At 38.0% G+C, this 25,048-nt stretch overlaps 1 protein-coding gene across 7 annotated transcripts in view; it reads left to right on the forward strand.

The window, feature by feature from the left end:
- The window catches only part of DIO2 (iodothyronine deiodinase 2), a 141,612-nt gene that overhangs the window by 104,755 nt on the left and 11,809 nt on the right, over positions 1–25,048 (forward strand). For all 7 annotated transcript variants that reach the window (XM_082451405.1, XM_082451406.1, XM_082451408.1 and 4 more), the window contains one exon: positions 1–25,048. This exon is cut by the window's left edge and continues 26,619 nt beyond it; it is cut by the window's right edge and continues 11,809 nt beyond it. The gene's annotated coding sequence lies outside the window, so the exon portion shown is untranslated.

The following is a 25,048-nucleotide window of genomic DNA, read 5'->3' on the forward strand; positions in this document are numbered from 1 at the left end:
CCATAGTAATAATTGATGCAGTCAAGTATCATCAATGGATGTTAAAGTTAAGGGGCAAAATATGAAGAGAAATAGGATGTTTGTGTAGTTTCAAAGTATCTCAGTATAAAATGCTTATTAATTGCAAAGGGAAAATAAATAACTTTATAGTGGAAAAACCTAGCAGATACCACCTCATCCCAATGATCAAAAGCAACACCAGTAATGAAACTTATTGACAACCTATGCCTCCTCTTATGATGCAATGCAGTGCTTCTCAAGTTTTAATATTTATACAGATCACCTAGGGATCTTGTTAAACATGAAGATATTGTTTGAGGAGGGATGGGGCTTAAGATCCTGAATTTCTAGTAAGATCCCTGGTGATCTGATAATGCTGTCAAGTGGACCACACTTTGTGAATCAAGGTCTGTAGGAAAACCCTGTAAGCTTTTCAGCAATGGGGGAGTTGGGTGGCAGGAGAGTGTTCTCATCCCTTTTATAACCCTCCTCCAGATTTTCCTTTACCTTATTTCTTTCTCCAGTGCTTTTTTAGCATCATAAATATCCAAAGCTCAGATAAGTATTATTTCTAAGCAAAAAGCTTTAAGTGAGGGATTTGCATGTGACAAGAGTTTTCCTTTCTTGGAGTAGATATGTACCCCATCTGTTTTGGAAGAGGCAAGAGATCTAAGCATACTTTACTTAGAAGCAATCGGCGATGGGTTCCACCTGTTAATATTATCTGGTATCTATGAGTAGAAAACTTTGTTGCACCATGAACGGAAAAGGCACATTAAGGCACCATTTAGGGAATGATCCTGAAGGTTCATAACTACCACAAAAGACCAAGTAGTGCATTAATACCAAGGCTGAAGAGATTTCCAGTGGCACAGGGCAAGTACATAATGGAAGATAGGTATCCATGTGCATCATTTATTGGTATTGATTCAAATGGAATTTTGTATCCTCATAGAATTCTGCATTTGGTTGCTGTTCAGGCTTCTCAGTAGCCGGTGAGGTTCCTGCTGGCCTGGCCAATATCCCTAACCTTCCCATTTCAGAGTCAGCAGCTGCCTAATGATATAGAACTAAAGGGCCCTCTTCAGCAGGATGATTTGAAACGGCACTTGAGCCATCTTGTTCTTGGCCTTAGTTGCTGGACTGGAAAGAGCCTCAGTTGTAAGGAAACATGAGTAGCTTTGCTCCCTGGTATGATTGCATTTTATGTTTCAGGGTCATATATGAATTCATGAGAGCTGAGCTAATCTCATCTAAGAAAATGAAATTGGCATGGGAGAGGGTCCAGGTGTCAAGATTTTGGTCAGCCCCTGAAGAGGTTCCCTCTCAGCCTGCTGCTGGCACCAAGTCGAAAGTGGCTGGGAATAGTTTGTATTTTTTTTTGCCCCAGGACATTTTTTCTGGCCCCATGTGACAGTCTCTACTTCCAATCTCTTTGCTCTCAGCGGGCTTTCCTGCCATGTTCTTTCATCTTTGAATCAATGATGCTTTGGAAAATCTGCCTGGCTTTTAGTTCAGCCCTGTCCCCTCACCACTCCCCTATAGTGTTACCTCTCCAGTTATCTTACCTGACTTTGTGTCTTACAATCCACAGGCAAGCAATCTTTCACCTCTCACATAATCTGTCAGAACCTCTTAAGGCAGGTGCTGCCTTCAAATTTCTAAGGAATAGTCATATCTAACCTAGGATTCTATTCTAAGTCAAACTTGTAATCACTTTCCTCCCCAAAGTAAGTATTATTTTTTATAAGGAGTTTCTTGGAAAACTTCTGAAGAGATGATGCACCAAGGTAAAGAACAAACCAAAAATACAAATAGTTGAGATCCTGGAAACATGAAACCAACACAGGAGAGGACTAAAAGGAATAGTCAACATAGTGATCAAGTGAGATTCCCCAGGATGGCAGCTGTGAAACTGTCAAGAATGACAGTCCAGATTGGGACAAGAGGGTAGAGAGCACGAGGAGAAATTAAGGGGAACTATATTGGAATTTTGGAGAGGGGCAAAATATGTGTGGGGGAAAGGAAGACGTAAAAAGATCAGTGCTCATCTTCCACTTAATAACATGGGAAAGATAGGCAAGAGCCCTGTATACATGCTTTGGAAACATGAAGAAGAGAAGAACAGCTAAAGGAGTTGCAAGGGTTTGCCTCTGAGGATGAGACCTGGAAAAGAGCGCAAAGAGATGGCTATTTTTGTTGAAAGTCTTAGAAAACATATGATTCATACGCACACACGCATATATATGTATTTACACACACACACATATATATGAAAACGTCAGATGTTAATTGTTTTTTCAAATAAGTGGATGGAGTGATTTACTTCAAGGGATAAGTAACCCTGATAATGGTCTTATGAGTCAGGTGACTGAAATAATTCAATTCAAAAGCCACTTATTTAAGCATGTGCCGTGTGCCAGATGCTATAGGAACAAGGATGAATAACATACCATTTCTACCCTCAAGGACCTCACAATCTAGGCCAAAAAGGACATGCACACAAATACTATGATGCAGAATATGATAAAAAATATTGCAAATAATGCTCTAGGGAGTATGGAAGAAGTAGCAATGACGTCAGAGTGGCTGGATTCAGGGAGGATGCAAGCAGAGTTGTATGCGAATGGCATTGCGCAATACATTGAGTGAACTAGTTTGTTTTCTAGTTCTTGTTCCTCTTTTTTTCATTTGAACAGAAATCAAATGATAAGGAAGCTCTTCCTTAATTCTAAATATTCTTTGGGTTAGGAGAGATTTGGGCCTCTGGAGATAGGAAAGGGGAAGAGCACTACAGATGAAGAAGGAATTGTAAGAGAGTTGCAGAAATAGGGCACAAAGGGTGTGTGAGGAGAATGGCAAGTATTATATGTGAGTATAATGTACATAAAAGAGATTTGGCCTGGGGTCAGTGGAGAGCAGTGAACGCTCAGAGGAAATTGATCTATTTAACCAAAAGAAATGAATGAGATTCTGAAAGTAAACTGGTCCATAGAGGGTCCTGTATAAGAGTTGGGGTTGTCTTTGTATTTCCAGTGCCCAGTTAGTATCTGGCATGAAGTAAGCAAGTCAAGTTAATAGAATGGAATCATTCTATTGAGGCTAAGTGTAAAGGTGCCATTCCCTGAAGGATTATCGCTAATGATACTAGTAACACAAATGCAGATGATTCACATTTATTGAGTATTTAACATGTGCCCCAATGAAGTAAACACTTCATTGAAGAAGCACGGGCTTCTCTAGGTGGTAGGTATTATTAGTAGGTTCATTTTATAGATAGGTAAAACTGAGACTTAGAGAAGTTAAGTGACCTTTGGATTTTGAAACAGATGCCATTCTTCTCTTTATTTTAAATTATGTAGGTGTTTAGATCACCCAGTTATGAAATTATGTAATATTTTTAAAGGATTATGATACTGTAGTACTGCTTTATTTGATCCTACAAGGAGCTCAAATTGTTTCATTTCATTTAAAGTTGGCCACAAAATTACATAAATATGATCCCAATTTTGATTTGAAATAATACATATAACTGGAAGAAAATAAATTTCATCAAATCTAAGATGGCATCAACAATATTATTCAGCATTATTTCATATACCAGTAAGATATAAAATAAACTGCTTAATGAAATTATAATATGCCACCAATTGTGAGGCAAATGCCATTTCAGGCAAGTTACAATGTGAGAAAATGTCCATCTTATAATGAATTAAATATACTGGTTATAGGGTAGTGAAATTATAGGTGGTTTAAATTCTCTTTTTTACAATATATGTATGTTTCTAAAATTTCAGCATTACTTTTATACCAAAAGAAGTTAATATTTTAAGTGTTGGAAACATTTAGACCATCCTCACAACCAGGAATATAGATATATAATATAGATAGTAAACATCAATGTAGCTTATACTATTCTTATTTTTTGAATTAAATTCAGTAAAAGCTTTGTGACTGACATGTGTGAGAATAAATTCCCTAAAACAGACTGCTGTCAAACTGTTTAAAAGGGAAAGAGGATTTCCTGCAAAATATGCTGGAGTAAAGACATGTTCATTCTAATTCCTACGGCTACCCCTTGCCAGAAACCTAATGAACACAAAAACTTAAATTTGGAAATATAATGTCTTACTTGTATTAAAACTTGGAAATGACTAAAATTCCCAATTACAGTCTATGAATTGTAATCATCCATCAAGTATAGTAGGATACTATACTATTTGATACTTGGATCAAATAGAAGGAACATATTGAAAGCCAGTATTCATCTCTCTGAGCCTTAAGCAGAGTATAGATTCCTCTCAAAGTAAGTAAAGATCCTGATAGATCCATGAAATTATTTTTTTTTAGTTGGAACAATAAGGAGTAAGGGTGTGAAGGATCATGAGAAAAACGAACATGATTGCTGGGCATGTACTGCTGACCAGAGAGAAATGCTAAATCATCAGATAAAAGGCCTACGTGATGAGGTGCTTCCCTGCAAGTCACATAGACTTATCTGAGTGATTTGCTGCAGAAAGATCTCCCCACGACAGAGGACAGAGCAGATCTGGTGAAAAAAAGTGCAGAAATGACAAGCCAGTTAATGCAGGTCAAACAACTGCCCATTCCCATACTCTTCTGAATGATAAGTAGAAGGGATCAAAATAGAAACTTGGCACAAATGCTACAAAAACAAAAAGATGAAAGATACCTAATTTATATCAAAGGGCAGATGAAGGTACATTTAGAAAAACATAAACTTCCTAGGAAATAGAAGAAAATTCTAGCCAAATACTCTTTATACCCTCAAGGAATTAGAGAGACAAGGAAATATTTTGAAAAAAAATTGAGATAAAAGTAATTAAAAGAGATAGCAAGACAATATTAGGAGATAGAAGGGTTACTGACAAAGCTCAGGAAGAAGGTTAAGGAAAAAATACACTATTGCATAAATAGAAACTACATTTAAAACAGCGGCAAAAAATAGAATGTATAGTACTAATAGCATTTCAAAATGGAAAAATATCATGTCAGTGACATATTTAGGCTTGAGGATGTCACAAAGGAAAATATAATTAGAGAGCTGATAGATATGGAAGCTAGAGGAGATCAAAGTATCAAATAGTATATCTGAGGTACAGAACATTTAGAAATGGAAATATATTCAAAGATAAAACAGAAAAAAAATCTCCACAAATAAAGGAAGACAAAAATTTCCAGGGTGTAGGGGTGGGAGATCAACCCTGTAGACATAGAAACAGAAAGAGCAGTTTAACTTAAAGCGTGATCTAGTCTCAGAGTTTTCTCATTGTCATCATGGAGTTCTGAGATAAAATATATATATATATATATATATATATATATATATATATATACACACACACACACACACACACACACACACACACACACATACATATGTTGGAACAATTCTATACCTACCCAAGATGTTGGTTTTGTATAAATGCCACAGAATGATAAACATGCAAGGACTCATGAACCTTCCTGGATTACAAAAGAAAAAAAAAGAAACTTCCTTGTTGATAAAATTCTCTGTAAGAATTGTCAGAAAAGGTAGGCTCAATTTAAATATGAGCCTTAGCTTGAATAACAGTGGGATTATAACAAATTGAATGTAAATGTTAAAAACCTTGACAATATAAAATTAAAATATGGCACATAAATATCTGACAGGATAAGAAAGGAGAGGTGGAAGAAAATGTTGTCATATTTCATAGCTGGAAATATTACCTAGCATAAATACTGCCTAATGTTGAAAAGAATCAAGAAATAGAGCTTTAGTACTTAATATTAAATTATAAATATAATCGCTAAAAAAATTCTCGTAAGAAAGAATAAAAACATAAGCAAAGTAGATAAAGGAAACTCTATAACAATAGGTAGAAAACAAAGGAATTTTAAAAATAGACATGACATATAAATAGTTTTAAGACCCAACTTACCTGTTATAATTCATACTAGTGCTAATTCAATTTATTCAATAACCTAATATCAATTAAGTGTAGGCCAGTTAGCTTCATTAATGAGTATAAGCTCCTAACAAGGGCAGGATCACTAGCTCAATATGGGCCAGTTAAGTTTTATCTATTGGAGAATATGTGTTATACTCTTAACCCCAGTTACCCAAGTTACCCCTGTCATAAGTGTATTTGGTCATGAAAGGAATGGAGTGGAGATGGCAAAACATGGGAAGTAGGCAGGGCAGAATTTATTTAAAAAGGAGAATATGTATAGTTTATATAATCCGTTACTATACTAGAAAAATAATTTAAAACATCTATGTCGTGAAGATCTGTCAGTAGCATCATCTTTATTATAAAGGACAAGATATTATTATTTGCTAAATATCAGTAGGTTACTCAACCCTGTACCATTGGTAAAAACCAATGTTTATCAATATGGCAGTAAATTGGATGCTCTCCTATTCTTGGGTGATTTTCATATACTTTTAGCAAGAGACGTTTTGGTGCTGTCCAACAAACACTGCAGGGCTTGGAAGTGACCTTGAAACATGTTTAATGTATTTGGAAACTGGTGGATTGGAGATGATTATGGGAAGGGGAAGGTCTTTCCAAAGTTTCGATGGGGGTGAGGGTCCAGATTTAAATACTAAGTGCTAAAAACCAAACAGATAATGGATCAAGAATATACACTGATAAATAAAAAGCTGTAGGAAACATTAGATCATAGAAAATCTGAGTTCTAATGGGGACATACTGGGCCAATTCTGATTTCAGAAGAGACTCATTAATGTATGCTTAAATGTGTTCAGAGGAAGTTACAGACCAATAATATACATGTTGTCTACATAAATGCACATATAAATGCATAGCTACCTAAATGTGTGTGTGTGTTTGTGTGCACTTAGATTAACTATCAATGGACAAGAGCCAAGTAAATATGTGTATTTAAAGAACAGTGTATGTATCATATTTTCATTTATTCTTTTATTAAAAGAATAGTTGCTGAGGCTAATAATTTTCTGTTAAAGGGTACTCTAAAGACCTCTGAGATTCTGCCCAGCTCAACAGTTTTTATAGAATTACAAGCACTGAGAATTTACCATGTACAAGGTCCTTGACATTTATTTTAAATTATTTAATTCCCTACAATAACTCCATGAACTCTGAACTATTATTGTCTCTATATTAGAAATGAGGAGATTGAAGCTGGAAGAAAATAAGTAATGTGCCCAAGGCCTCATGATTAATGAAAGGACTAAATTTTGATTCCCAAACCCATCTTTTAATTCTATACTGCCTCTTTTTGTACTTTATATCAGGATTGGTAGCATGCTAAAAAAGAAAAATTGGTAGAATTGGTGGATGAGGTTAAGCTGTAAAATTTTCAGAATTCAAAAACATTTGTGAAATTAAAAAAAAAAACATAAAACAATTTTATAGGTGATAAGGCAGATAAACAAATAAATAAGCGATTAGACCTGACAATAAAAGGCTACATAGAAATAAAAGTGTGATTTTACACCTTAAGTTAATATCACTAAGGCTAATAGCTGCATTTCTGTCTTAGCCAAAATATGAACTCAGTATGATGAATTATGCATTACTTGAGCTAAATGTGATTGTGAAATGCTCTGAAGAATTTACTTGAATCCTGTTTTTCCAGTTAGAGCTTTTACTTGCTTCAGGGAGAATTTGGTAGTGAGGGGAGGTTCAAAGAAAAGGAGTAAATAAGAAAGAGATTTCTCCAACCCACCTCACTAGGGAATAATTGGGAATTTATGGACATACTACCATAAAAAAAAAGCACCAAGAATAACAATAGCTGACATTTCTTGAATGCTTACTCCCGTTGGGCTCTCTCTGAAGGGCTTTACGTATGTTAACTTGCTTAATCCTCACAAAACAAAGGCAAGAATAAACCTGATAAGAAACCCTGGCATTATGGAACTACTTTTTCTGGTAGAGATGCACTCTGCTTAATGAAAGAAGTGAATATTTCAACCATATATATGAGCTGTCAATCATGCGTTACATAGAAAGAATCATTATAGAGTTGCTTTAAATAGCGAACTTTTCTAACACATTTCAACTGATTGGATTTATAAAACATTGATTTAGATAGAAACTTTCAAAAATATCATTTTTAAATTAAAAAATATATACACCATGTACTTCTCATATTTATTTGTCAACCCCACTAAAGATGCCTGGCTTAGAACCTTAGAGAGATAAGGTTAACTAGTAAGAGGATTCCTCGTTTGTTTTTGTTTTTGGAATTGTTATTACTAGATCTGTACTAAATGAGTGGCTTAGGGTTCTTCTCCTGCAAGACTCATTTTCACTTCCCTAGGTCTTACTTTATTTTCCTATGGCCATGGACCATGTCAGCATAAGCAGTTGAAAAGGATAATGCATAGTCTGTTTCTGGTTGCCTGGTCAAGGTTGGAATCACGGAAAGCTTAAGCTGGAAGGAGAACCCTATATATCGTGTAGTAGTTTACCTTTCCTCTGTTTCTATATAGATGAGGAAAAAAAAAGAAACCAACTGGAGAGTGGTAAAGTGACATGACTTTTGCTGAGCAACACTTTTAATTCATTTTTTTCAGCATTGATTGAATTATCCACATGTTTACTTTTTGCTATTTTCTCAGCTCATGCAAGTAGGTAGGTAATGTAGAAAGTAAATATTTTGGTAGACTGGATTCTCGGCTACATGTCAGTGAAATTTGTAATTTGATTCCTCTTCAGCTTACCTCTTATTAATAATGTAGTTATTCTTTCCAAAAGAACAGTTTGACCATCGTAGTTCATAATCTGAATATCAGAGTCTATTAGCTGGCATATAGCTTCACATGTGTTCTTGGCCTTTGTCCTTTTGCCCAATAATTCACTGAGAACAAAGTAATGAATATTATTACAGATCACACCCTATAAGATTTAATGGCTTAATTAGAGTCATGTTGCTTATAACATCTCTTTAATAATTCTCAAGGTGTCACTGGGTCATCTCACCAAGGCACCAGAGAGGGAGTTATGCCTGACTGACAATTTATTGTTGGGGGACAACCAGAGCAATTTGTCCAGTAAATACTTTGTTTTCACCCACCCTATGCTGAATATAATGCTAAGTCATGTGGGAAACGCAAAGAAGTAAAGGATGTGGTTTTTAAGAAGTTTCTGTGGTACTAAGGAGTTTCTGTGGTACTAAGGAGTTTCTGCGGTACTATGAGTCAGGGTGAGGTGTTGGCATGGGTAAATCAGAAGAGAAATCTAGCAGTAAGATGAGGTAGATGGGAAGTGAAAGTGCTGATCTGAGGTGAGTGAAGTTGAACTAGTTCCAAGAGAATAACAACAACTTGTTTATTGAGTTCTTACTTTGTGCCAGACACTGTTCTGAGCACTTCACTTGTGTCAATATAACAATATATATAATATAAACATTTATATTAACTTAATTTATAATAATCCAATGAGGTAGACCTTGTTATTGTTCTCATTTTGAAGATGAGGAAGGCTAGACAGAGCTGTTGGTTTACTTGCTTAAGACCAGTTGCCTGTAAAGTGAAGGAAGCAGATTTCAATTCCAGGCAATAAGGCTTCAGAAGTCACGTGCTAAATCACCAAACCATAGTGACTTGAATAGCTGATTGTTCCATGACAACATAATTAATTAATTGGCCCATAGACACAAATGTCTTAAAGGAACCCCAAGAGTCCATCTTGTTCCCTAAGTATCAGCATAGATTACAACCACAGTGACATTTATTTAGCTTTTGATGCTTTTAAAAGCTCTTTTCATCTCAATGCAGGAAAGAATATGGGAAACCATGTACTTTAAAGAAGTACATTATAAAGAAATCATTATCCTGTTTATCTTTTAAAAGTATTTTTAATATTTTGTTTTAAGAATTTTTTTAATTTTATTAACATATATTTAATAAAATATAACTAAGATATATTTAATTATACATTTAAAAACACTTTTAACAAAGTCAGTATACAAAGAGAATCAAAACAACTGCTTACTCTTATGCGCTAGGCAAGAAGATTACCTAGCCAGAGCATCACACTTAGACGTTATGGAAAAGGTAAAATTTCTAGTGATCTTTGAAGAGGACTGAGTATATAGAGCAGACTTGGAGGAGAACATTATATTAGATGAAGGGCAGAAAGTGAGGTAGGAGTTCAAATGTAGCAACGTCAGCTTGAATGGCAGCTCCTCTTTGAGACAATAGTGAGATTGCCACTCAATGCACTCATTCATTCTCTTTCCTAATAGCTTGATGCATGTGATGATTAAGAAAGGCATAAACTGCTCTTTTAGATAGATAACCAATCTTCCAGTACCTCACTTTAGATCCTTTCCAAGAAATGTGAAAGAAACCACTGTCGTGAAATCTATTCACCTCTTCCAAAATGATTGTCACCTTAGTTAGACGTTAGGCCCAGTGGTATCAAAGCCTGCTGAGTGTTGAGATAATTATCCAAGATAAACAATTGCTGTCCAATTCATTCAGAAGGCATCAACATTTTGAACAAGGATGCCTGGTTTTTATCCTAAAGTCATGAGTCAGGGAAAAGTTTCAAGGATATTATAAAGAGTCTCAATGGAGTTCCAATTTTTTTTTCTTCAAATCTATCAGAATTCTCCATCTGTAAAAATGTATATCACTCCATACTTTGGGTAGTGGCCTCAAAACAATATGCAGGACAAATTACTGTCTTGATTATATCAAAATATCCAAGCCGTGTAATTCATGTATACTTTAATGACAATGCAACACTCAGGCCAAAATCCAAGGTAGCAGTTGCTTAATAGTTACTAATTAATATTTCCCAACGCCTTTGGTCTTTTACTGTTAAAATGATTATACCTTCATCTCATATAGGCATGGCAACACAACATGCTCTCTCTCATCAGGGAGCTCCAGATGGAGTAATAAGTCATTGGATTTGACCTGTAACTTTTTGTGGCCCTGCTGCCAAAGCACTGACACCATTATCAGATTTAGTTATAAGAATCTTTCCAAACAGGCTGAGTGTGAGTTCATGCTGTTCTCTGACAAACAACTTTACACACTGACATGTTCCTAACGCCATGAGAAAAGTCTTGGAAGCTTGGTCCACCTAAGGCTAATAAGGTTGACCATTTGGGCTGAATTGGACAGTCACGGAAACAACCGCTCAACACATTAAAATTATAAGTAAATAAATACATTAAGCCATAGTTTTACATAATTGATTATGGTTCAGAAATGGGTTGAGAAAAAGTTTGGCCCAGTGAGGCCGAGTGGTATAGGAGAAACCACATTGGATGCAGCTAAGAGGATCCTAGTTCTGAGAAGCCATGTACAATGTACAAGTCACTTCACTGTTCTGAGTCCCAGTTTCCTTATCTATTAAATATTGAAATTGCTGAATGACTTGATTAGGAAACTTCACTGGAAAACCTTACTGGGATGGTTAAAAGTTACTTATCTGAAGCTGTTTAAACTTTTTTTAACATTAGCTAAGTTGATCAAGAGGAGGCTGTAGTTCTCCCCTCAGATTCCTATTATTCTACCTACTCCCCATACAAACTGTAAACAATAGCTATATAGCAAGTTATTTGATAGAAAGAACCACACTTTGGATCCCACTGTATCACATAGTAAATAGTTTTCAATGAATTTAGTTGAATGGAACTATCTTTTATCCACATTTGAAGATCAAAGGGCAAATAGCTTTGGGAGTCTTAGAATTATCTACTAGGTTAATTCCAAATCAAGTCTCTTTGGATCCTAATAAATGAGCTGCCTGCTTAATTCTTACAGTTTTCCCCCTGAAATAACCTCTTCCTTACCACTGTGTTTGGAGAATTCTTTTGTCCCCCAGGACTGCCTGGTACCTCACCCACTAGGAGAGTCATCAGAGTGCAGCTCAAGTTCAAAACTCTTCCCCGTCTAGAACAGATGTGAGAACTATGTACCTGTTCTCTACTGCATTTTATCACCAAGGTTAATCTCATTAAGTGTTGTTAGAAAGTAACTTAGTTCTTTCTGTGTATGACTCCAAAATGGGACACTGCTAAGGACCTTTATTTCTTTTTGCAGGAGCTCATAGGACTGTTGTGGCAATTTAATGGGATTATGTAGGTAAATTTCCCAGTACCATGCTTGACCCAGAGTGGGTGTTAAATAAATGTTTGTTCTTTCTATATAACTTTTTATATTTTCCACCAGGAAATACATATAAAAGCCAACTTTCATTTAAAAATGTTTTTTGTTGAAAGTTACCATTCCTGAGTTTTTGGCTTATTGGCTCCTTCTGTATTGAGGAAGCAACTTCAGTTTCCTGAAGGGGTAAATCTATAACTGAATTTCCATGGCTAATTAGTCTCTTTGACCTCTTTTGTTAATATTGGGAATGTTGAATACAAAATTTACCCAGATTCCTACTTGAAGTTTTTTTGAACTGCATCCTTCTTTCTTCATCAATCTGACAGTTGAAATTCAAAAGGCTATTTGTCACTTGCTAGTGTTATCACCAGCCCATGATGTTAGCCAGCTGCCACATTCCACCTCAGAAATGACTGCAAATCAACTATTAGTGAAGGACCCCAATATGAGGGCTTTTGAGCTACATGTTGAAGTTCTCAGGAACAGAATCCTAATTTGTTGAGCTTGCGTTATTATCCAGGCTTGGCCTACATGCACAAACCATCTTGGGAATGAAACAGAGATTGAATTCAGTTTATTCCTTTTAAGTGACTGACTAAAACCTTTTTATTAGTTTTCCTTTCCCAATATGACTAGTTTTATTTCCTCTTCAAATTATTGTGTCTAAATAGACAGGGCCTTGGAAAGAGATCACCAAGTCAACATTCCGTTATAAATCTTTTTTGACTGCAAGGAATAGAAAAGGCAGAGGGGAGGGGAGGGAGGAAGGTGGTAGGGAATCAAACGTGAAAGCATCCCAGACAAGAGCAAACACTGGTAACCAGTGTCAGACACATTTCCACCTGCAGCTGCCTAGAACCAACCATGCTCATTATTTGATTTGGGGATATTTAGTAAGGTTCACTTGACTTTTCCAGAATGGCTTGTCTCGTGTCCATTCCCACGGTCAGCCTGTCCTTGGACTTTTTAAAAGGCCTTCCAGAGACATGTACTAAAAAGCATTTTTTTCAGGTTTCCTTAGAGGAATATCCATACTGGACTCTTCTTTTAGTGCTATTAATTTACTGAGGATGGATGGAAATTTCCCTTCTTCCTCTTTTCTTTGTTTTTCTTTTGAGCCAGTCCTCATCTTAAACTCAATGTTATTATTCAAAAAGAAGGAAAAATTTACTTGAAGAAAAACCAAATAGGGTTCAGTTCAAGCCTGTAGTTAAAAGAAACTGCTCATTATTTCATGTTCCAATTTTTTCTATGTTTTTACAAATATGCAACTATGTAGAGACCTATCCTGATTGCAGAGTGACTTCATATTCCAATTAGCTGACAGAATGACATGTAATAATCATTTAATTAGATAGGCCTTCACTTCACTTAACAGAACCAGTACATTTTTTTTTGGAATATGGAGGAAACCATGAAGAAGTTGCATTAGCCAATAGGCACAAATAGGGAAAGCATTATAGCCAATGGACACATTCACTGAACAGCATCACAAGATTTTTGAACTAATGGTACAACCCAGAGCTCAGATTCAAAATACCAGCTGCTGAAAGAGAATTCAAGACCAAATGTTTTATACATGTATCACGGAAAACAACAATCTGCTGCACTTCTTTTTCTGCAAGTAGACTCTCTCCAAATTAAATAGGGCGATTCCTGAGGAGCGTTCCATAGATTCTATAACCATGTCCTGTTTGTATCAAAAATCCCATTAGTTGGTCAAAAAAAATAGTGTGGTATTTATACCTAATTGATTTTTTCCAACAGCCAGTTAATTGAAGAAGCTTAACTCCCTCAAAGGTTTGGTTTCCAAGTATTCTAAAAAAACACTACATCCAAAATCTTATCAAAGTTTGAGTTAGCCCTATGTGGGATTAAGGAGATGTGGCAGAAACAGTTCCCTATTCCCAGGAGGGTCTAGTGCTACATTAGTCAGAAGAGCCTTGCAAAGTATCTGGAATATTAGGCAATTTCCAAAGGGCTGCTTACAGGGACCTCCTCATTGACCAAGAGCATTGGATCAGGCTTGACAATGAGCAGTGCAATTACCTGTTTTCTCAATCTAAATGCTACATTGATATAATGAAGATGAGAGAGGCAGGGGACCTACACAAACTACTCTTCCCTGTACATTTTTTTCTCATGCGTAAATTAGAGCAATAGAGAAATCTTCCTCCCTCCAAAGATTAATTGGTTTTCTTGGTATAAACCTAACTTTATACTGAAATTACTCTTAATTAAGACTAGTTAACTCTACTAGTGAGAGAAGGGACTATGACAAGGGACTTAGGAGACATCACTTTTATCTCAGATGTTTTATTTCTTATGCTGAGTGATGAATTAACAGATTATATTATATTATTTTTATATTTTTTGTACATCTGAAACACCTCAGCATTAAAAAAGAATCTCCCAGGTGAGCAGCTAAGAATTTTGCACTTTGGAATCACACAGACCTAAGTTTAAGCCTTGTTTCTCCTACATTGACCGTGTTGTTTTTTTTTTTTTTAAGTTGCTCAACCACAGATCAATTTATTCATCCTTAAAATGAGCATACAATGGTACCCGCTTTACAGAGTTGTTTTCTGGATTAAATGAATTAACCCATTTACAATGTTTAGCATACTGTTTGACATGCTACATTCAAGACATGGTAGGTATAAGCTTACACATAAAGTGCAGGTTTATGTGTGTTAAGTGCAGGAGCAGACAAACAATAAAAATCTTTGTAGACTGTGTTAATGTTGTTGGTCAAAGAAGTCACTGAAGGATGTTAAATATAATGTTATGTGACCAAATTTGTTTACAAGTTCATTCTAATGGCTGTGTAATGATCAGGTTAGAAAGGGGAAAGAAGGGAAGTGGGTAAACCAGTTAGAAAGGGTTTTTATTAGTCCAGGAAGAGAGTCTAGGAGTTTGGAATAGAGTAGAGGTGGGGTGATGTTGGAGAAAGATGTACATATTGAGGACTGAAGAGTGGGTGATTGGATTGGCTTTGAGTTGGGTGGAGATGAGATAGGAAGAAAAGTTGCCTGCTTCATTGACTGATATTAGAGATCCCAGCCTGTAGACAAAGATTGGGTGTAAAACCTTTGAATGGTCCTTTAAAGTGCAACACTTTGGGCTTCCCTGGTGGCGCAGTGGTTGAAAATCTGCCTGCCAATGCAGAGAACACGGGTTCGAGCCCTGGTCTGGGAAGATCCCACATGCCACGGAGCAATTAGGCCCGTGAGCCACAATTGCTGAACCTGCGCGTCTGGAGCCTGTGCTCTGCAACAAGAGAGGCCGCGACAGTGAGAGGCCCGCGCACCGCGATGAAGAGTGGCCCCCACTGCTGCAACTAGAGAAAGCCCACGCACAGAAAAGAAGACCCAATACAGCCAAAAATAAATAAATAAATAAATAAAGTGTAAAAATTAAAAAAAAAATAAAGTGCAACACTTTATCGAAAGATAAATTAATTCACTCAAAATATATTTATTGAACTATAATGGCAAAGTACTGATCATATGATGGTAAACAATAGAGACAGATGTAATTCTGCTCTCATAGTGCTTGTAGACTAATAAGGGAGAACATAACTAAGATAAATAGATAAAATCATCACAAATTATGATAAACCTGAATCATTTTCCTGTGGCTGCCATAACAAATGACCACAAACTTGGAAACTTAAACAACAGAAATATATTCTCTTACACTCCTGAAGGCCAATAAGTATCACTGGGTTGAAATCAAGGTGTCAGCAGGGCTGCATTCCCTTTGGAGGTTCTAGGGGGGAAACTACCCTTTGCCCTTTTGAGCTTCTAATGGATGCTGGCATTCCTTGGCTTGTGGCCTCACACTCCAGTTTCTGCCTCCATGGTCACTTTGCCTCCTTCTCTTTTATGGTAATGTCTTCCTCAGCCTCTCTCTTATAAGGACACTTGTGATGGCATTTAGGTCTCATCTGGAGAACTCAGGATAATCTCCCCATCTCAAGATCTTTAACTTGATCACAGGTGCAAAGTCCATTTTTGCCACATAAAGAGACACGTGTTCCAGGAATTAGAGCATGGATATCTTTTGAGGGGCTATTTTTAAGCCTACTGCATGCCCTATGAAGGAAATAAACATGGAACTATGATGGAGAATAATGATGCGGATTTACCTGATGGCTGGAAGATAATGATGAGGAAGACCGGAATGAGCTAAACTGAAGAAATGAACCGAGATTGGATCATTTAGGGCCTGCAGGTGTCCAGATTTTATTTTAAATGTATTGGGAACTCATCCAAGGAATTGGAGAGGCAATGTAATTTGATTTACATGTTTATAAATATTATTGTAGCTGCTGTAAAGAGAATTAGAAGGAGATGAATGACAACGGAAGCAGGGTGACATGACAAGAGGCTACTGTGGTCATAAGGACAGGAGAGAATGATGGCTGGAACATGGTGGTGACAATGGACATGTAGCATTCATGGACAGAGCTGAGATTCATGTTAGAGATAAAATAATCAGCATTTAGATGGGTTGGGTGTGGAGGGTGATGGGAACAAAGAGGAATAAGGGATGACACTTAGATTTCTAGCTTTAACATTAAATAGCTGATGACATTATTTGCTGACATGGGGAAGGGAAATGCAGGAGGAAATAGGAGTTCTGACTGGGAAATGGGGATCCTCGGATGACCTTGAGGGCTATGGATTGTCAAGCAGGCAGATGGGTGAAGAGGTCTGGAGCCCAGGGAAGAGGTATGGGCCAGAAATATAGATGAAGGAACATTTAGCGTAGAGATAATAATCAAAGTAATGAGAATGGATGAAGTCACTTAGAAGGAGTTGTATGAAGAAAGATGAAGAGAGTCCAAGGCAAAACCCTGAGGAATACCAATATTTAAGTTTAGGTAATGGAGGAAAAGCCAGCAAGAGAAAGTTAGAAGGAGTGGCCAGTAACAGAGCGGGGAAATACCCAGAAGATGATATGGTGACAGAAGTCAAGAAAGGAGACTGTTTTCATACGAGAGGGAAGACGGAAAGTGTTCTTTGTATTTGGCAACGCGGGGGTCACTGACTTTGATGACAGCAGTTTCAGTGGAATTTGATGATGGGACTGAAGCCAGGTTGGACTGATGAGCTAATGGGAAAAGCAAAAGGGTGAATATAAGTGAGGAAATAGAGACAGCACCCAGACAATTTTCTGGAAGTTTTCCTGTGGAGGGGAGCAGAAAACAGAGATATAACCAGACAGAGATTTTTAATTCTAAAGGGAGATACTATTAGGATACATTTGTATATTTTCTGAATAGGCATAATATAATAGAGAGGAAGAAATTTGGTGACACAGTGAAAAAAAATACCTAAGTTAGTCCCATAGTGACCTTGTGTACTTGAGTAAAGGAATACCATAATTTTCAGCAGCCCCATCAGCTTTCCTCCTCTCTGATTTTCCTGTGTTCTAACCACCCTCAGGAAAGGAGACAGATCTCTTTCAGCATTGACCAAACAGTCCATGACTATTTGAGAAGCTCTACTGTACCTAGTAGCTTTCTTAGCAGAGTCACTTTCATTTATTACTTTGCTCTTTCCACTGGAGAAGTCCTGGAGTTTCTTTTATGATTTAAGAGGAATTTTCTTAAAATCAGTTTTGGTTTCCTTCCCATGCATTATATGTCTTGCTAGCAATGATTCTGCCAGATCTTTTCCCTGGATTCCAGCAGGAGGCGAGATGAGAGGGTAGCACTAGTCATCAGATGTTCTTAAGTGCTTTTGGAATGGGAGTAGTCCAAGTCACCACCTCTCCCTTTGTCCTCTCCCCCTCCTCCACATGCAGCTCCCAACAATACAACACTCCATGCTTTAGCCTATATAGAATTGGATTATTTTCCCCAGATAGGTGTATAGGCAAGGGTTTGGCTGGAGGAGAGATTTGAGAGCATTGAAAACTGCAGCCTCTAGCCCCCAGCTTTACCTCTTCACTCTCCTGCTTCACAATGAAGATGTCAGGGTTTGAATACCAGCCCAAGCACTTACTGCTCTAACACCCCATCCCCAGCTTCCTTGTCTTCTCTGTAAAAATGAAATTAAAAACGTGCCTGAAGTATAGGAGGTTATTACTAAAAGATGTCGAGAAGGAGGTGGACATTGCGGCTATGCTCTGGTGAAGACATGGAATTCATGCTTTCAGTCAGCTGTAGTCCTATCAAGAAGGGAGAATTTATTGAAGGGAGAAGGTTAGCAGAGGATGGAGTTCTCTTTCCTCTGCCCATTCCTGGCTAGGATTTGAATTCGAACAGCCCTGTGATTTGTAAGCACCAGCCCTCATGTTCCTAGTGTTTACCTTGAAAGTCCCCAGTCAGGGAATCTGGTGATTACTTCCCCATGGGAAGGAGGGCATATATTACAAGGGATCAGGAAAGGTGAATGTCAAGGTAATATTTTACCTAAATGACTGGAAAGAACCCTCAAGTCCATGCCATGTTCCCAAAAAAATCTCACCTGAAAATAACATGACTTGGTTCCGAGAGTTAAAACACGTAGTAGGTCTAAAGTCCACGTTGCAGCCACAGGGCAAAAATCAGGTTTGATAATGATGTTCGTGAAACTGTGACATGGCAGTGCCCCAGTGGAACCTGATCAAGAGTTGCAGTTAAGAGCCAGCTGTCCCATGGGGACAAATTCTAACCTGTGTGCACACTGAGGCAGTTTGGGAACACTTCTAATCTTGGGTGAGCTTAGCAACTCAGCTATCCCTAGCAATAAAAAACAGTAACCCCAAGGAGAATACTAATGCCAAACTTAACTACCCTCCCCGCAACTTGGCCACAAGAGAATCATTATTTATATTTTGGATATTTGTGTTTCAAATAATAATTTTAGCCTAGGATAAAATTGATCTATGATCATGGGGAGAGTTTTTTTTTATAACTTGCTCTAGGAATGTCCAGAATCCCTTATCTGGACATTGGTAGAATGTAGAATCACTTATCTCAACAGTATGCATTTAGACTTGCCTAGAATATTCTGTATTCTCCCAAGATATGCTCTTGTTTAGTTGTTATCTTAACTGCTGGGGTGGCAAGAGAGAGTGATGTTTAGAACCATAATAATGATGGGAGACTGGGGTGTAGAGATAGGAGAGGCTTTCCTCTGTTGAAGAGTGTTCTGTAATGCAGGGCTGGCATTCTTATTCTCAAGTAAGGGCTACATACTCTGGTTATAAGCAGAGATATAATATAACTTTCCAACTACTAGTTGTTGAAGCTGAAAGCACATAGTCTTTCCACAACACTTTAAAGGGGAATCTGAATCAATCAAGGTGGTACTAGTTTTGAAATGTAGCTATGAAGCCACTTCCCATGTAATCAGAACCCATAAGCCAGGTTGCATATTCCTCAAGCTCTCCAATATGTCCTTCCTTATGGGGCTTTTCACTAATCAGTTAGCATCTACTTGAGAAGAAGAGAACATAAGCAGAACAAAGGAAGTGACATGGCAGAGAGGGAACATCACAACCCGGAACGTTGCCCCTAAATGCTCTACTTCAAGGGTTTATTTTGTTTGTTGTTGGCTTTTCTTTCACTCCCAGAGAGAGCCCTTCAGAACCTCATCGGATACCACTTTCAACTGTGGTTTCATGTAGAGAATGACCTGTCAAAAGCCAGTGGAGTAAATGCAAGTGAAATGGAGCAGACACTGGAAACTGTCAGGAGAGCAGAGGCTGTATTTTATTTTACAACCAGATTCTGACAAGGAGAAACCAGAAAGCCAGGAATCCAAGCTGCCATGGTGACTTGGCAGCTAGACCCCAGGCCATGAGGCAGGACACCAGAGTTCAGGCAGATAGCATTTCACTGGAGCTCCAGGCCAACTGAATCATCCTGAAGTATGAGATGGGAAAGACAAAACCAGGTCAGCTGCTCCATCTACCAGGACCAGAGAAAGATCACAGTATTCCTTGAGATTTCTTCTCCAGTGTTACTCAAGGCCAGGCAGCATCTAGCAGGCCCTAAGGGTTTTAGTGATTCTTGGAAGGGATAGTCACAGCCCATCAGAATAAAAGCATTACTGGACACTCAGGAGCCAATTTCCTGGGCCAATTGTACCTCTTCACCTCTGTGTCCTTAAATCATGACCAATGGCTTGCCCTTCCTCCTTGGTGTTTGTACTTTTCAAATATTTACTCTTTCTTCTTTCTTCTTGGGCACTCTCATGTCCTGGGTCAAGCTATTAATGAGAGAACAAATGTTTGCTGAAATGTATAAGTCTCTGTGTTAGATACTGAGCAGGGAACACAGAAGTTAGGGACCACAGGCTCTCCCTACAAGGGCCTTTTCAATGTGCTCTGGTCAGTATAGATTACTGTTGTCACTGTTACAAGATAAGGTAGTTGAGAATAAATACTGAATAAGAGGATGCAGTAGTAATAGTTATAGAAGCTCAGATTACTGAACTGATTAGACAGAGTAAATCAATGTTGGCTCATTGAGGCGCAATAGGGCTTTTTTTTTAGCCACTGAATTGGCCATATTTCAAGTGAATTCACAAATACAGAATTACTTTAATTCTTCCTCCTTCTTATGATATTGTAAGAACTAGAAGAGGAAAACCATCTATTAAATGGTTATTTGGTGAACACCAGTCCTAAAAACTAACTTAGTTTCTTTGGGGTGTGAGATGTACGAGAGAGTGAGCTGGAGGGCTGAATCAACTCAACTGACCAAACCTAAGAGGCCTTTGGCATATAAATTATGCTTTGTCTTATAACTATTATTGAAGCCATCTTATTTGTTAGGCTTTATGTTCTTTGCTTCCTAGAGTAGTATCTTGCTCATCTTAATGTATCATGTTGCATCTAGTACATTGCTTACCTTGTAGGTAAGCAATCTACAAAGGTCTCTGAGCCTCTGGGAATATGGTTCCCCTTCCTGAAAGCTTCTCCCAGCACCACTGCTCCCTTATGCCTGACACTTTTGCTAGAATAACTCATGTCTTTCAGTTTCAGTTTGGACATCACCTTCTCTGGAAGGCTTACCTGATCCTCCCTCCAGATGTTTTGGCTAGATGTTCCTCTACTGGGTTCCCACAGCATCCTCTCATCTTCCTTGTCAAGACACTTTAATCACTGAATTATGTCTTCCCTTACTGCATCATAAACTTGTGGGCAGGAACAGGGTCTTGAGTTCACATGCCCAAAACAATGCCTAGCTCAGAGTGAAAACTCAATGAATATTCACTATTTTAATGAACGACTGCATGAAAGAGTGAATGAATAAAGGTAGCTGTCATGGGGACACGGAAGCAACTGCGTTGGCTGTGTTTTGAGCTCTTTTCCTAACCCCCAAATTGGCCCCCTTCTTTTGGCAATGGAGTTCCTCTCATCTACATCCACCTGGGAAGTCTCATTTGCATGATTTGCAAGGAAGAGGTGCAATCATCAGGATGCTTATTCGACCATCCTCTCCCACCATTCTGGCTGTTACTTCACAGAAGTGGAAGACTGGGCAGGTTACAACTCACCACAGTCTTCCTACTGTGACTCTCTTTCATTTCAAGCCAATTGACAAATGCATATTGACTTTTCTCAGCGCACGTTCACTGTTGCACTTGGCTTAACAAAAATCTTTATAACCACCCTCTGGTTGAATTTCTACTGTTTCCCCAACTTACATGTGGGGAAACTTTGTTACATAATGTGTAGGAGGTCAGGCCAGGCTAGTGACACAGATCATTTTGAACTAGAAGCCTCTGGGTTTACAAGGTTGTGGCAGGCTGTTCCCAGCTGCCTTGGAGGTCTCAGTTCATTATCTCCTGTCAGTAAGGAATGAATGGGGGAAAATGCCTCCTAAGTTTGGGTTCCTATTGCTTTCTTGGAAACTAAATACCAGCTTTTTATAGATCCTAATTTATTAGCAAAACCAGCTTGCTGAGTGACTTTGAAAAATTTTGGAACAGTTGCTACATTAACAGTGGTGACAAAGAGGAGAAAGTGGGACTATTCACAATGTCAAACTTGATTTTCCTTTACCTTCCCTCTACAAGAACTCCCATGTCCATCTCCTAAAAGGCGTGGCCATCTCTCAGGGCCTTTAGGATATTAGAATGCTCCTTTTTTCCTGGAGTATCTTGGACTCAATATTCCCTTCTGCTAGGCTTTACACTTCATCAGAAGAGGCACCTTGCCTCTCAGAACTTCTACTCCATTGTCTCTACAAGATTTCTGAAATTCCTCCAACCAAGGACAAAGCCTTTCTTTAGCAATTAGTAATAAGGTTTGAGCCACAAATACCCAGGGACAAGAAGCCAATTGATTAAATTGGATATTCATCAAATTTGACTCCAAGCCTTGAGTTTCATAGTGAACAGGGAATGTTGAAATAGGTACAGATTCTTCTCCATGGCAGGGAAGAAAAAAATAAAACCAGAGGCTGGAGGTACCCAGAGAAGTTGTCATCTTCAAGGTTTGCCCTCAGACAGTTTTCTCATAACAGTGTTCATCTCTGTATCTCTTTTGTCTTCAAAACATTGCTGTGAAGATGGAGGTCATGGGAATCATAATATTCCTTTTGCAGAAACATATAGACACAGTGGAAACAGTAGCACAAGTGATCAGTCAACACTCTATACCCAATGGTAGCCAAAGTCTTCCTATTTAGGGATTATACAAACACAGAGGAAGCAGAAGGCAGAAACCATTCATGGTCTTTGTTTTTGACACATATGAAGTAATCTTAAGCTGCAGGCAATATTCTTTAGCTGGCTGAATAGGGTTTCTGTGGGGAAATGGGCTTCTATTTATCTTTGTTTCCCAGAAGCTAGTACTGGGCCTGGTGTTTATTATGTGCATAGGAAATATTTGCTGATTTTATGTTCCTATGTATTCCCTTTGAACTCCTTTGTATTTCATTTAAATAGGGCCTCTCAAGCTTTCATATTGGTTTTGTAAAATGTAAGGGTATTTCTTGAAATCTTTGCGAGTTATTTTGCCTTTTTATTTGGAACAGGTCTCTTATTTGTGAGGTGTTCTCTTTTCCTTGGGAAAATCAGCTAAATAATATATGTGAAAGGACCTAAATACCTCCAGAGATAAATACCATATTTAAGGTCTTATCACTGTTGTCATTATTATGATTTTATAAAGAATCATAACAGAGTATTGTGCTTCACTAGATATAGTATGACTGCATGTCTTGGCTCACCCAAGACAGACACATTTATGCCTGTTGTCCTGAAGTAATTATTAATAGATCCCTTTTTCACTCTCAGAAGCATCACTGTTTGGACAAGTGTTGAGAGTTTAGCTAAGCTATTCCATGGTATTGCTGCCTCAGTTTCCATTTTATTTGGCCAAGCAGCCTGCAGGGACCTTCAACTGACAGTAGCCCCCCCATGCAAGTGCATGCCCTGGATAGCAACCATGGGGTCACAAGCAAATATGAGTTCCTGATAGGACTTCCCCAGTAGCTCTTGTGAGCAATAATCTCTGCTGCCTCCCAGCATGTGTATGCCTATGTGCTCCTTAGATAAGACCCCCGTAGGGCTGACCAAAACCTGCTCTTTTGGTTTGAATTGACCAATCTGGTCCTAGCCTGGGAACCCCAAAACACTCCAACCATGGATCCTATTAAAGGCATGTGCCCCAGGTCCTGCCTCCCTCTCTGTACTCTGCCTTGACCTCCCTGCATGGCTCTTCAAGGCATGCCGTGTAATTCTTCCAGGACCTGTGAGTGATAAACTTGTCTATTTCAATCTTTCTTGTGGTCAGTTATTGAACCGTGGCTCACCATCTGGCCACCTTGTGTTCCGTTGGACAAATGTTAATTTTACAAAGTCATAACAACAATAAATTACGCAGTCATTAAAAGTCCGTGGAATCAGAAGGCTTAGGTGATAGTCCTAGACTGGGCATTTGTGACCTCACACTAGCTATTTACCAACCCTCTGATCTCAGAATGATGAGTCCCACTATCTTAGCTAAAGCAGTCTCATCTTCCTTTATCCAAGCACTTGTTATCATTTATCCCATTTCATCTTCCTTCCCTTAGTCACTTGCTATCATATCACCATTTTATTTTCTTCATAGCACTAATCAATATATGAAATCTTATTATTTGTTCGTGTGTTTACTGTCTTTCCCCTCACTCCTTGCTCCTCCTGCATGCATAAATGCAAGTCCTTAAGCAAGGACTTTGTCTTCTTCACACTTGTAATCCTAGCACCTAGAAGAGTACCTAGTATACTAGACATGCAATAGAAATTTGATGGTTGACTAACTAAAGTCAAAGACTTCTTTAATGCTAAAGAGGGTAGATATTAATGAGAAATTTTGATATTCACTTTAAAAAAATTTTTTATTGAAGTATAGTTGATTTACAATTTTATGTTAATTTCAGGTGTGGTATTCACTTTTATTAGAGCCGTCTTGTACTCCTTCACTGTGGTCCAACTGAATTGGAACAAATCAGGTGGTTGACATTCAGCCTGGCTGAGCTGTAAAAGAGAGTTTGTCAGATGCGAAGAATAAAAAAGCAAAACTAGAATAAGAAGGACTCTATTTTCTATAAGAGAAGTCAGTCTTCTCTTCTCCCATGGGGAGATGCGCACACTTTCTTCTTGATATTTCCCCCAATGGGAAGTTCTCTATATCAAGCAGGCTACTTTTCCTTGAGGGGTGTCTTTGAAACACGTAGTAATATCATCAAAGGAGGTTCAGCTTACCCTCCCATTTGAGCTGTTAATTAATGTTTCGGTTTCTTCTCAAAGATATCTGCCATTGTCACCAAGTGACTGGTACGGGAGATCAAATTTGAGTTTCCTTTTGTTGGTGAGAGAAGTTAAGGGCAAAGGACAGATGATAAACTTCTAAATCAAATCCATGTAGAAGTAGTTCCTCTTAGAAAAGTAGATTTTGTAGCACTGGCCAATGAGATGGTTAACTTTATGA

This window comes from Balaenoptera physalus, assembly GCF_965194825.1.
Source record: "Balaenoptera physalus genome assembly, chromosome: 2".
Taxonomy (NCBI): domain Eukaryota; kingdom Metazoa; phylum Chordata; class Mammalia; order Artiodactyla; family Balaenopteridae; genus Balaenoptera; species Balaenoptera physalus.